The sequence below is a fragment of the Fukomys damarensis genome, unplaced genomic scaffold (assembly GCF_012274545.1).
Source record: "Fukomys damarensis isolate Sample0158 unplaced genomic scaffold, DMR_v1.0_HiC HiC_scaffold_28, whole genome shotgun sequence".
Taxonomy (NCBI): Eukaryota; Metazoa; Chordata; class Mammalia; order Rodentia; family Bathyergidae; genus Fukomys; species Fukomys damarensis.
In genome coordinates this window covers 27,241,591-27,250,022 of record NW_022900940.1, presented here as the reverse complement: position 1 = coordinate 27,250,022, position 8,432 = coordinate 27,241,591, and the positions used below count along the sequence as shown (strand labels likewise).

At 36.3% G+C, this 8,432-nt stretch overlaps 1 pseudogene; it reads left to right on the top strand.

Annotated features, from left to right (window-relative positions):
* The first annotated feature begins 2,970 nt into the window (after window positions 1-2,970).
* LOC104873488 lies at window positions 2,971-4,233 on the top strand (annotated as a pseudogene).
* The last annotated feature ends 4,199 nt before the right edge of the window (window positions 4,234-8,432 follow it).

Genomic DNA, 8,432 nt, shown 5'->3' with positions numbered 1-8,432 from the left:
TATGGCATTGTTCCCAACAACACAGTGAGAATGTCAGTGCCCATAGCTTTTAGTGTACACTTTTTCTGACTTCCCTGATTACCACTATCACTGTCCACATTACTTCCTTTGCGTCTCCCTTCCTTTAAATGGCCTTAGTTATTTTTGAAGGTACCAAAGTCTGTAAGAGCTTCAGAGTGAACAATTCCAAGCCTATGAATGAGTCTTTACAGCAGAATCATAAGCTCTACTTTTTCTCAGTTCTGGGTTTCTGTTCATGCAGCAGTGGAGCAGGTCAATTAATCTCTTTGATGTATACATGAATCACCTGCAGGTACTATATTAAAATGTAAATCTTGTTGCTGCAGATCCTGGGTGTAGTCTGATAATCTAGAATTCTAACAAGCTTTCTGACCCATGGACCATACTTTGAGCAACAAAGAATTACGTGATTTAAAGATACAGAACATTTGTTTGTTTATGCTGAATGACCAAGTGAACTGAACATATTGTAAACCAGATGGTACCTAGGCCGTTTTCTGAATGTACACTTTCTTTCATTTATAAATTCAACACTGCCCCCAATAAATAAATAAATAAATAAATAAATTAATTAATTAATTAATTAATTCAACACCATCCCAACCTATACCTGACTTTTTGCGTAAGATCCTTACTATTTGTCTCACTATATTATGATTATAGTAATAAAAATAAAGAAGAATGGGAAATAAATAATTTTATCATTGGGAAAACTTTGCCTCAAGTGGCACAGTTTTAAAAATGAATTGTAAGTTCAGAGTACTAAAATCATTCTGTAGCTTTCTCTTCCTTATCTTTCTGACCCAGGAATTTCTATGTAGCATATATACTCCTACAGGTACTTTTATGCACAGGATCACTTCCTTATTCATGAATGAAAATTTTTGTCAAAATTAGCATAATCTTTATCTGTTGATCAGTCTATTATCTATCTATTTCTATATTTTAAAATATATTTTATATATTTCTATATTTTACTATTCTCAACTATAGATCTTATTCTGAGTATATCTTACTCATTTTAGTATAAAACTAATATGTTTTACTTAGCTTCTTTTAAATTCATTTTATCTTTTAATTTGTATCATGTAATATTGTAAGGTAGGTCAATTTTAATGTGATGGGAGTTGTCTCACTTTCCTGCCAATAAATGGCAAAGAGAACATCTAGGTGATAATCTCATTGTAACCAGTGCCCAAGTTCTTTATAACCATCATTTCAATTTAATAATCATTCTGTTCTATAATTGATCACTATTTTTAATGATGAAATTTCATGTTACCTCTTAACTAAATGGCTAACACTAGCCTGTGACCTTAATGAACTTCTCTTAGCTATTTTTAATCAGCTTATTGATAAGGTAAAATGCTTTCATTTTGAATGTATAGCTTGATGGGATTTTACATATTTATGTACCTGTGGAGCAGGTCTTTAAGGTACAGAATATGCTTTTCATTCCAAAAGGTCTTCTTGCTCCCTTTGAAATCATTCCCCTACTCTGGACTCCAGGTAGCAACAAAGCTGTATTACATTTAAATGGAACACTATAGTCTGTTATGTTTTGTGTTTCTTTCTCTAAGCATAATGCTTTTGATTATCATTCATATTAGATCTTTTTTACTTCAGACTAGTATTTTACTTAGTGGCATACCAGTTTAACAGTTCATCTGTTGTCCTATAAATAAAGCTGCTGTAAACATTCTTTATAAACAGACTCTTTATTAACATTTGATTTCATTTCTACTGCAAAATACCTAGAATGGAATTGTTTGGCCACGTATCGAACATAGGCTGCTGACATTTATTAACCACTTTGATAAATTCTTGTATCTGTTTTAATCTGGATTCTCTGATCTGGCATATGTGTGGCATATATCGGTGCATATTGCCTATGTGTTATGATTATTTTAAGTCCTGCTTCCCTTGTAGATCAGAAATCCTTACATAGTAGAAGCCACACTTTGTTTGTTTGTTAATACTTGGGGAAAAGCAAATAAATAGATTGTAGGATAATAAATGCTTGTTGATAATTATTATGTGCTTCATTAATAATGATCCACTAAACATGATGACTATAAATTTCAGTTTTCTTTGAGATTAATTTGTAAAGTTTCACACTGGCTGTGTTTCAGGTGGATGTAAATAGCACAAGACTTTTTTTCCTTTCTGGGTGGATGTGTGACTTAATGGGACCACCTGGATCGTCTTGAGACTCTTGTTGGAACTATCAGGAAGCAGGTTGCCATGTTCCACTGGTGTTGCTGAATAAAAAGTACGCAAGCAAGCAAGCTGGGGTTGCTGTTGCTGTCTTTGCTGCTTGGACAGATTCTACGAGAAAATAGCCATGAGAGAGAAGAGACAAATAGATGATGCCATGTTGAGGTATGCCATCAAAATCCCTCAATACCTCCAAAGTTTTCATGGCTTGTGACAATTTGAAATGAATGTTCTAATACTGTATGTCATTGCAGCAGTCCTAATCCTTTGTATTTGGACAATACCAATTTTGAATTAGCCATCTTCCATATGAACAGTGAGACAAAACCAAAAGATACTTTTATTTGAACGCATTTGCTTTGGCCCGAATGTCAAAGCTCATATATTTTGTATTTTCTGAAGTCTCCATTAGAAGCTATGTTGGTGTGCTGCATGTGCACACACATGCATATAAAAATGAATGATAGAGAATTGGATTAGCACTTTTGTAGACCTAAAAATGCCCCTACCACTGAATATGAAGAGGCGATTCAATGCTAAAAAGCCCAAAAATAGGTCTTATAAGAAACTGAGATTAAGGGTTGGCCAATGTTGGCGAGAAGGTGAGCGAGCTGGCCCTCATGCAGGGACTGCAGGAAACCATAGAGGCCACTTGGGCAGAGCAAGCACCCACAGCCTCCCAGCCCCTCCCATGTCGTTTGGCTCCAGCGTCCTTCTGGCTCTCCTGCTGCCATGGCTGAGGAGGAAGCTTTTGCCGACAGAGTGGAAGAATGTGAGATCAATGAGGAGTACAAAATATGGAAATCAAGAACATGCCTTTTCTTTATGATGTGGTGATGACCCATCCTCAAGAGTGGCCCAGCTTAATTGCACAGTGGCTTCCAGTTGTAACCAGACCAGAAGGGAAAGATTTCAGCATTCATCGACTTGTCCTGGGCACACACACATCAGATGAACAAAACCGCCTTGGATAGCCAGCACTCAGCTCCCTAATGACGATACCCACTTTGATACATCACACTATGACAGTGAGCAAGGAGAATTTGTAGGTTTTTGCTCCTTTACTGAGAAAATTGAAATACAAATCAAGATCAACTATGAAGGAGAAGTAAACAGGGCCCATTATGTGCCCCAGAACCCTTGCATCACTGCAACAAAGACTCCATCCAGTGATGTTCTTACTTTTGACTATACAAACCATCCTTCTAAACCAGGCCCCTCTGGAGAGTGCAACCCAGACTTGCATCTCCCTGGACATCAGAAGGAAGGCTACAGGCTTTCTTGGAATCCAAATCTCAATGGACACTTGGTGCTTCAGATGACCATATCATCTGTCTATGGGTCATCAGTGCTGTTCCAAAGGAAGGAAAGGTGCTGGATGTGAAGATCATCTTTAAAGGCCATATAGCAGAAGTAGAAGATGTTTCCTGGTATTTGCTCTCTGGGTCTTGTGTGGGTCAGTTGCTTATGAGCAGAAACTTCTGATTTGGGATACTAACTCAAACAACACTTTCAAACCAAGCCACTTGTAGTTGATGCTCACACTGCTGAAGTGAACTGCCTCGCTTTCAATCCTTATAGTGAATTCATTCTTGTCACAGGGTCAGCAGACAGGACTGTTGCTTTGTGGAATATAAGAAATCTGAAACTTCAGTTGCATTTCTTGGAATCACATAAGAATGAAATATTCCAGATTCAGTAGTTACCTCATTATGAGACTGTTGTGGTAGAGATCACAGACTGAATGTCTGGGTTTTAAGTAAAATTGGAGAATTGCAATCTCCAGAAGATGCAGAAGATGGCCCACCTGAGTTGTAGTTTATTCATGGTGGTCACACTGCCTAGATATATGATTTTTACTGGAATCCCAATGAACCTTGGGTGATTTGTTCTGTATTAGAAGACAAGGTCGTGTGAGTGTGGCAGATGGCAGAGAACATTTATAATGATGAAGACCCTGAAGGAAGTGTGGATCCAGAAGGACAAGGGTTCTAGATATATCTGCACTCATGATTTTGGACTCCCCTTTTTTCCCCTCTCAACCCTGAAATTGATTTAATGCTGGTTTTGAAACATACAGACTTTGTTCAGCTATCCTTCCATGATAGGTACCACCAATAATACTATTGGCCGAAAGAGTGGGTGTTTTCTAAATATTAACCGGGGTATTTGATTCAGCAAAGGCACAGACTTACAGTTAAATTTTCCTCAGGAATTTTCTATTAACAAACCCAGGTCTAAAGTAGCTACAGAAAGGGGAACATAATGTGTGATTATTTTTCTTCTTAAGATATGACCCCAAGTTTTTCAGACTTGTTTCAGTAAAGGCTAAAGTGAGTAAGAAATAGAGCCAAGTGAAGTTAGGTGTCTGAGTCATGAAGAATAAGAACTGCAAGATGTCATTTTTATTCAGTAATTAGGGGTGAATCAAGTCATAAATTCCCACTCTATATCTTCATACCTTATTTGCAGGATTCACATTTTTCCTATGTAGACTAGTCTCTGCTTGGTTTATTTAGTGAAGTCAAAGCTACATGTTCCTCCTTCCCTATATATTTTTACTTGTTAGTATATTTCTTGAGCTGTTCTCATATTCCTTTCTGTCAAATGGTTTTTGCAGTTTTGTTGTTATTTTAACTCAGGACCACACAGTTTTAAAGATGTATGTTTTGACCTGACAGTTGTGCCTCAAGGTAGACTGTCAAGTTGAGAAGGGTGATTTGATAGCTTATATTTGTTTTTTAAATTAAATTAGTCCTTGATAAGAGTTGCTTTTTAAAAAAGAAGTTAGTCCTTGACCACTAGTTTGATACCATCTCCATTTTAGGTGACCTGTTTTACCAGCAGGCCTGTTACTCTCCATGACTGTGTAAGTGCTTATAATGGAATAAATTGCTTTTCTACATGAAAAAAGAAACTGAGATTAAGACAGTTTAAGCATTGAAAAACTGTTCAAGCATTATCGTTACAGTGACACACATAATTGTGGTGATCTTATATGACAGCACCATTAGTGCAGAACAGTGCTATTAATCTAATTTTGAACTTTCCAAATAATTGCCTCAATTATCTGTTTTATTTTGGCTATGGAAATTGGGCCAGGATGGTTATCTTTATTTCTTGCCTGGATCACTACTTTGTGATACCATTGTCACAAGCTTATCTCAATGTCCAAGTGCTGCTAAGATTCAGACAATAAACTTTCATCGTTATTGTGGCTGAGTCATCATTCTGTTAGTCTATATTGAACAATCCTCTTGAAAATGAATGATTTTGAAACAGTCTAACTACATTGTTGGGTAGAAAGGGTTTTTCTCATTTAGGGCAATTACGATTGTCTGTTGCTATAGTGACAATGGATTGACAGAAAATCTTTTTCGGGTGCTTATTGCTTTCTAGGAATATTCCCATTGTGTCTGATCATTGTTGAAGCTGAGCATCTCTTTCATCCCCAAGGCCAAAGGAAAAATGGCCAGTTAATGTAGTCCAATTGAGGGAAAGCTTAGTCCATTTTATTTCCTGTAGTTACCTTACTAATTAATATATTTGAAATCAGAGTAAAAAGCAATATTAAAGTAAATCAATTTAATAGGAGATGACATTATATCTCCTGTCTCTATACTACTTATGAGAGAGATGGAAATTTTAGGGTCTTCAAATACACTCATTTGATATTTTCATATTTGTAAAGTGTTTTGAGGGATCATTTATTTCAACATTTATCTCGCTTATATTTCAAAAAACTCTGAAAACTACTCACATGTGCAGCAACATACACGAAACTCGGAACCATTATGTTGAGTAAAGGGAGCCAGAGCTGAAGAATATAAACTGAACAATTCTGTTTATATAAATTCATGTAACAGGCAAAAATAATGTATGGTCCCCAAACCACACAATTATATCCTTCCTTGTTGTTTTCCACTTATTGAACTGTGAGCAAAGAAGCAATGCTAGAGTCAACTTTCACCTTCACCACTCATCAGCTATGAGGACTTGGGTGAATCTCAATGGAAGCTTGTCCATTTGAAGTTTTAATGAATTCCCAGCCAACACTGATATTGATGGCCCTTGAACTGCAGTGTGAGTAGTAAAGACGTACTTATTACAGCTGGGGTGGAATTTTCAATTTATCTGAGGTATCAAATGCAAATGGCCAACTGAAGCCAGAATTCATGATTATGCAACTCTTTAGATTTTTCCTCTTTGTACAAATTTAAAAACAAAATGAGAGATGAAATGGAAAAATGAAAATCTTGGAATGAGGAAAAAATTTGTGCAGGCATTTATTTAACTTGGTTTTATAGAATTATATGAATGTAAGCAAATTATTCCATTTTTATTAGTGTGTTTCTATGTACAAAGTTTTAAATTAATGTCTTCCTAAATTCTTTTTTTTTCCCTCATTGAGTTTATTGGTAGATTTTAGGTATACAGGACAGTTACATTCATTATTGGGATCTTGTACCTTTACATGACAGGTCTTAGTTCTCATTTTTCCCCTTATCCCTGCCCTCCCTTCCCTCTCTACAAACACTTCATTTCCATTTTTCCATTTTCTCATATTTTTTTCTTTTCCCTTATTAGCTTTCCCCTACCCTTCCCACTTTGCCTACACCTTTAGCCGCTTTCTTCCAATTTCACATTGTCCATTATATCATTAGGATCTTATGTACTATTACAGTTTATTCACACCAGAGAAACTATTTGGTATTTACACATGTGTGACTTACTTATTTCACTTAAGAGTATATCCTAGATATGTATCCATTTTCCTATGAATGAATCTAATTTCTCATTCTTTATGGCTGAGTAGTATTCCATTTTATAGAAAAAACACATCTTCTTTATCCAGTTTCCAACTGATGGGCAAATGGTCTGTGTTTCCAAGTTTTAGCTATTACAAATGGTGCCACTATTAACATAGGTGTGCATATATCTCTGTGATATAATTCTTTTAATTCTTTTGGAAAGATACCCAGCAGAGGGATAGCTGGGTCAAATGGAACCTCTAGTCCCAGCTCTTTGAGGTATTTCCACATTGATTTCCATAGTGGTTGCACCAGTCTGCACTCCCACCAACAACGGAGAAGGGTTCCTTTCTCCCCACAACCCTGCCAACATTCGTTATTGTGTGATTTCTTGATAGCAGCCATTCTTTGTGGGGTGAGGTGGAATCTCAGTGTTGTTTTCATCTGCTTCTCTCGAATGATCAGTGATGTGGAACATTTTTTCATATATTTACTTGCTGCTTTTACTTCTTTGCCTGAGAAATGTCTGTTCATTTCAGATGCCCATTTTTGAATCAGGTCTTTGTTTTTTTGTGGGGGCTGATTGTTTTGAGTTCTTTATATATTCTTGATAATAGTCCTTTGTCTGAGGAGTAGCTGGTACAAATTTTTTCCCACATTGTAGATTGTCTCTTAGTTCTCTTGATGGTTTCTTTTGCAGTGCAGAAGCTTTTTAATAAGATGAGATCCCAGTTGTTGATTCTTTCTGCTAGTTCCTGTACTGTTAAGGAATTGTTCATAAAGTCTTTTCCTATGCCAATGTCTTGAAGAGTTCTGTCTAACTTATCTTCCATCAAGTTTAGTGTTTCTGTTTTAATATTTAGATCTTTAATCCACTTGGATTTTAATTTAGTGCATGGTGAAAGATAAGGGTCCAGTTTTAATCTTTGGCAGGTTGAGATCCAGTTTTTCCAACACCATTTATTAAAGAGGCTATCTTTCCTCCACTGAGGATGATCAGCTCCTTTGTCAAAGATGAGGTAGCTGAGTACATCTGGCTTTGTTTCTGTGTCTTCCAATCTATTCCACTGATTCTCAGGTCTGTTTCTTTGCCACTACTATGCTGTTTTTATCACAGTGGCTTTGTAGTATAGTTTCAAATTGGGAATTGTTATACCTTCTGCCATGTCTCAGTTGCCTAGGGTGGCTTTTGCTATTCTAGGTCTCTTATGGTTCCAAATGAATTTTTGGATTCTTTTTTCTAGTTCTGTGAAATATAGCGGAATTTCAATGGGCATTGCATTGAATCTGTATAGCAGTTTTGGTAGTATGGCCATTTTCCCTATGTTGATTCTTCCTACACAGGATCAGGGGATATCTTTCCATTTTCTTATATCCTCTTCAATCTCTTTTTTCAGAATGCTGTAGTTTTCAGTGTAGAGATCTTTTGCATCTTTTGTTAGA